Source organism: Monopterus albus, unplaced genomic scaffold (assembly GCF_001952655.1).
Source record: "Monopterus albus unplaced genomic scaffold, M_albus_1.0 scaffold46.1, whole genome shotgun sequence".
Classification (NCBI taxonomy): domain Eukaryota; kingdom Metazoa; phylum Chordata; class Actinopteri; order Synbranchiformes; family Synbranchidae; genus Monopterus; species Monopterus albus.
In genome coordinates, this window is record NW_018127926.1 from 3,134,163 (window position 1) to 3,140,705 (window position 6,543).

The window sequence follows — 6,543 nt, forward strand, 5'->3', positions numbered from 1 at the left end:
TCCTCCTCGTCCTGTATCCTACCTGCACCAGCACCTGCGTGCATTTATACGTGTCATGTCTTGGTGTGCTGGTACCATCCAGTTGACATTTACGCCCACATAAACATCAAGTACCCCTCCCACCACAAACACACACACACACTTGTACAATTGTCCTGCCCTAATACTTTTACTGCACTGACACTAACTTCCATCCACCACCCTCCTGGTCCACTACAGCAAAGGCATAGGCTTTTATTGTATTTTATTTATTGGATGGTCAAGTTGTGTGCGTGCACTTGCTCTCTATCCTTCTTTTTTCATTCACATGCACACATACTGTACTGCAGTACAGCTACTGTTAGTTCTACTACTGTTCATACTGTCCGTATGTACCCAAATCTAAGCTCACTACAGATTTGGAGCTGCTCTGGATTTATCTAAGCTCATGAACTACAGATTTGGAGCTGCTCTGGATTTACAGCTGATTGTTTCCAACTTGTGATATTTGAACTTATGTAAGTCTTGTGTTTCATTAGTCATTACTCACTTGTTTTTGTTGTTTTTACTGTTTTACAGCAACAGAGATAGTAATACTAACACATTCATTCATCCTCTACACTGTAATTGTCAGTGTGGATGATAGGTGTGATTTACTGTTTACTAAACAGGAGTACTGGAAAATAAAAATCGCTATAATTACCACCACCACCATAAACTCTATAATAATGTAAAGTAAAAACCAGTAATAAATGGAAAAACAAAACCAAAAAGAAACTAATACTACTAAATTAATAACCAAAAGTAACAGCACAGGCAATAACAAAATGGTACTCCTGTTCAACAAAAGTTGAGTGGAAATGAGTATGGCTTCGGCTGAGATGAATTAAAAATGGGCTCCAAAGTTTATTAAAAGTTGACATATTGTTCTTGTGGGTGGATGTTATTTTTCTATGGCCTTTCGTTTTGTAAGGAACTGATCCAGTGATTCCCCTGTGCTACCATGACAGAAAGTGGACAGGTGTGTGCAGCTGAAAGTCAGGACTGTGCCAGACTAGAGTGTATCTGCATGGTGTTAATGAGGGTTTAGTGATTTGGTAGGCTTTCCACCAGGCTGTCAGAGCTGAAGTAATTGTGATATTCTTACTACAGTAGTTCATTTCCTTGATTGAGTGAGGTAGGAGAGCAAGGTCTGCATTGATTTTGTTCTAAATCGATCCACAAGTTGTTGTAATTCTAACTGTCCTTCTCAATTCATATGACTAAATATTGTGGCAGGTTTATTAGGAAGTAAAGTTGGAAGTTTGGCCCTTCTTTCACCTAATGATTTGTTCTTCTGTAGCATTGATAAGGAGATTTGGGGTTTCTTGTTTGTCCAGTAGAAAATGTGAGGTTATTGTTTTAAAACATTTATCTGTGGGTCAGGTTGTTACAGAGTTTTCATCTCAACTGTCATAAAGTGAGAATAGCAGATTAACCACCATTTAAATTCATCTTTAATCTTTTTTAACAGAGGGGGGGTAATTGAGGTTAAAAAGCTTTGACAGCCTGTGCAAAATACTGATACTTAAATATTTGATTTTGCCAGTGTGGAGTGGGAGGGGGGTGTCTTGAGCTGCAAAATCCCAGGCATCCTCAGAGAGTAATAATACAGTTGATTTAATCTAGTTTATGGTGTCATTTGAAATTTTGGAAAATATATTGTTATAAAATATACAGCGTTGAAGGTTTCTTGTGGATAATTGTACTGTTTTTGCCACATTCTGCTGCAAGCGGTTTAATAAAAATGGCAAATAACCAAGGAGAGAGACTTCATTAATCTTGAAAAATTTGCCAAGTGAATGTTAATGTACACACTCCAGCTTCCTCCCATAGTCCAAAGACATGCTGCTTAGGTTGTCTGGTGACTCTAAATTGCCCTCATTAGTGCATATACGAATATATACCAATTTGGGTTGTGTCAGGAAGGGCACTCAGTGTAAAATGCTTGCCAAATGTATACATGGGAACAGTTGTGGCGACAGGAACAGCTGAAAGTAGTAGCAGTAGTAGTGGTAGAATGTTAATGTACACACAAAACCTTCATGTTTTATATGTGTATGTGGTTCTCTGCATCTCAGCCTGTGAGGCATTATTTACTGTATACACACACACACACACACACACACACACACACACACGCATATTTATTGGCTGGGAAATTCCAAAACAGCACCCATATTTGGCTGTTTGTGAGCAGCAAAATGGTTATTATCATCTGAAAGAAGGTTCAAGACCCTCACAGCTTTTTATCACCTGAAATTAATGTTATATTAATCTTGTTGTCATTGGAATATTTGTTCATGACAGGAAAGAGAACATTAATGCAGCATTCCTCCCCAGGAAAGTCTATGCCAGGGTACTGGAGAGGAGAATCCAGCCAATAGTCGAACCTCGGATTCAGGGTGAACAGTGAGGGTTTTGCCCCAGCCGTGGAACACTGGACCAGCTCTATACCCTCACTAGGGTTTTGGAGGGTTCATGGGAGTTTGCCCAACCAGTCTACATGTGTTTTGTGGATTTGGAGAAGGCATTCGACCGTGTCCCTCGTGGCATCCTGTGGGAACTACTTTGGGATTATGGGATGCGGGGACCATTGTTACAGACTGTCCATTCCCTGTACGACTGGAGTAGGAGCTTGGCTCGCATTGCTGGCAGTAAGTCAGACCTGTTTCGAGTGCATGTTGGACTTCGCCAAAGTTGCCCTTTTTTTTTTTACCAACTCTGTTCATTATTTTTATGGACAGAATTTCTAGGCGCAGCCAGGGAACAGAGGGTGTCTGTTTTGGTGGCCGCAGAATCTTGTCTCTGCTCTTTGCGGATGATGTGATTCTGTTGGCTTCATCAGTTCAAGACCTACAGCGTACACTAGGGGGAGTTTGCAGCTGAATGTGAAGCAGCGGGCATGAGAATTAGCACCTCCAAATTCGAAGCCATGGTTCTCAGAAAAAACTGGATTGATCTCTTTGGGTTGGGGGTGAGTTGCTCCCTCAAGTGGAGGAGTTTAAGTATCTTGGGGTCTTGTTCACGAGTGAGGGAAAAATGGAGAGGTAGGTTGACAGACAGATCAGTGCAGCATCCGCAGTAAGCTCTCAATTTACCGGTTGATCTATGTTCTTACCCTCACCTATGGCCATGAACTTTGGATCATGACCGAAAGAATGAGATTGCAGATACAAGCGGCAGAAATGAGTTTCCTCCAGAGAGTGGCTGGGCACACCCTTACGGATAGGGTGTGGAGCTCAGGCACCCATGCTGAGCTCAGAGTAGAGCCACTGCTCCTCCAGGTTGAGCGGAACCAGTCAAGGTGGCTTGGGCACCTGTTTAGGATGCCCCCTGGACGCATACCTGGGGAGGCATTCTGGGCATGTCCCTCCAGGAGAAGGCCTCGGGGCAGACCCAGGACATGTTGGACAGACTATGTCTCCCGGTTGGCCAGGGAATGCCTTGGGGTTCCTCCTGAGGAGCTAGAGGAGGTGTGTGGGGAGAGGGAAGTCTGGGAGGCTCTGGCTCTGCTCAGGCTACTGCCCCCGTGACCCGGTCCTGGATGAAGATGGATGGATGGATGGACATTGTTATTAATGCATTATCATTATTATTATCAGAGATGTCAAAAACCTGACAAGGTGGACAAGTAAACTCTTCTTTTTGTATGGGTTTTCATGATGCAGAATGCTTTTTTAACACATTAGAGGAGGAATTTGCTCTAAAGCATGGATGCCAGCATTTTTTGACATTGATGGTCTTAGAAAGAAGTATAGCATAGACTACAGGGAAAATCAGCCAGTGGGAAATGGGATGGAAAAAGTCAAAGAGACACTGCTTATTCTGTGTTATAAATGGGCATGTGCTTCTGTGGTTTTACATCTTTGTCTTGTTGGAATTTTTAAAAATCATTTATTTAGGTAGAATATTTATTCCTCCCTTGGGGCATTTGGAGAGTCACGCATGCGGTAATTAGACCTGCTTTGGAAGAAACATCCTTCAGCATTCCTCAGTGAAATAAGCAGTTCTTTTAGTTTTGTCATAGTGAAAAATATACGGTTTACTGAAGAAATATCACTGTGGTGAGTTTGCTCATTACTGAAAAGGGCACTAAGGAATGCATAAGATTTACCATAATTCTCAGAATAAGCTGTAAAATATGCCTACAGGATATAATATGCTTACTGTTGCTACAGCACGAAGGTTTCAGATTCAAATCTCATGGCTAACCGGGGCCTTTCTGTGAGGAGTTTCCATGTTGTTTCCATGCCTGTATGGATTTTCTCCAGATATTCTAGCTTCCTGTCACCCTCCAAAGACATGTAGGATAAGTTCACTGGTGACTCTATAAATTGCCCTGTGGGTCTGAAAAAAACTGGTTCACTATAAATCACTATATGTTTTTCCTCCACATAGTGTCACTGTGTCTGGACTGTGAACTAGGGTTAAAACTAAACTCAGTCACCTAATTCAAAATGTAAACTGGCAAAAGGACACAACCTGAATGCAGTATTTTTTCATTTTACAGCATTTCATTTTGAAGAAAAAAGAAGCTAATGAAACACACCCCTTTCACATACTGTACTTTCAGCAATAGTATTGTTAAGTCTACTGCACTGTAGAGATGCCTGAATTTGAGGAGAATTTGTATTTCACCTCATCCCTGACTATTCAGTTGTAAAATAATAGCCATTCTAATATGTCAGTGTGAAATAGTACAGGGTAGGTGATTCATGTCAGATCTGTCATATATGTTATATTCATTATAAAGCTACAGTATGTGCATCAACTGTGACTACTGTCACGGTGTGGAACTCGCGTCCTGTCTTGTGCTTTTGTTTTGTAAGGACTTCCTGTTCTGTTTCACCCCACCTGCCCCAGCTTTACCCTGGTTTACAATCAACACTCATTGCATTCACCTGGCCCTTGATATGTTCCTTCTTTCCCTCAGCCTCTTGCTGGTTCATTGTACCTGCTATCACTGCTCACCACACCTATCTGTTCCTGTCAAGCGTATCCTGTTTCGGTTCCCTGCTTCCGTTACTCCTGGACCATTTTGCCTTGCCTCTCCATTGGACTTTTGACTTTACTGCCTTTGTAGATTCTTGGTTTGTCATAACAGTGACTGTATTTGAGAAAGTGTTTAGTGTTCATTGGATATGATCTTGTAAAATTACTCTATGGACTGGCTTTATTTTAGGATTCCCTCTTTATGTCCCATGCACAAGATAAAAACATGATACAATAATTTATTACAATTATTTAAGTTCAGTGTTTCCCAGCTTGCCCAGATATAAATTTTCATCACCAGTCTTCATACAGTCAAGGAACAAAGTTTGTTACATTGATTTTAAGAGCATGTACATCCATCAGATGAACAGACTTCTGTTCCTAGACCCATAATACAACAGTGCACGTACGTACATGTACACACACAAAAAGAGTCCTCACCTCCCTTCCCAAAGGTTTTGGGAATATTATCATCCAATAGCAGAATCATTCCAATAATGCCAACTGTATTTCTCACAGCTCTGGTACATAAAGATTCCTTGGGCCATTGCTCACATTTCACTCTGTGGCGCCACACTCACCAAATGATTGATATTGGGTGGTCGAGGTACTTGATCTGTTAGGAGCCGTTCGCACCAGTCAGTGTGCAAACGAGGAAAGAGGCGGACCCAGGTAGCCGGCTTCGGTGCATACAGTGATTTATTATATACAGTGAACAAGGGAATTGTCAAAAAATTACAGAGGGAAATGATAAGTAGTCCTGTAGATGAGTAATAACCGGGTGTCTGACCAACCACAGGAGGTGAGGAGATGGAGAGCTGGGCCGAGCTGCGTAGGTGGGGTCACTCCTGGGCTGGTCGACGGTGCTGGTGGTTACTGAAGGTAGGGACAGAGAGATGAAGGCAATAGTGGAAAAAGATAGGCGACTGTGCATTGACTTGCCTGGGAGGAGAGAGTGGAGTCACGGTCTGGAGGAACAGTCCTTCGGGGAAACACAAAACAGTAGCTGGAATAAATACATACAAAAACCAATGACAACGCGCAGAGTAAAGTTGGCCTAGTGACTAGAAAGAACTGGCAAGTGACTGAGGACTGAAACTGGGTAATATAGTGAGTGACCTAATCAAGTGCAGCTGGTGAGAAGGGTGTGAGGAATAAGTGAACGTGATAAGAGTAATGGGGCAAGAGACAGTAGGAAAGGTGAGGGAGGCAGAGCGGCCGAACAAACCTGACAGGACCTCCCTTCCTAAGGATGGATACCAGACAGCCAAGACACCAACCAAGGGAGGGAGGTGGGGGCCACCGGAAGGAGGGACTCACCGGGGCCCCCCAGGCTTGCCCGGGTGAGTGCGGTAGAAGGTGTCGAGAAGGGCAGGATCCAGAATAAACAACCTGTTGCCCAACCTGGTAGGTAGGAGTGGCCTGACGGCGGCGATCGGCCAGGCGTTCGTTCTGGTCGGCCGTGCGTAAGAGGGCGGCCCTGGTGTCGTCCCAGATTTGGTGGCAGCGAGTGGTATGAGCGTGGACAGA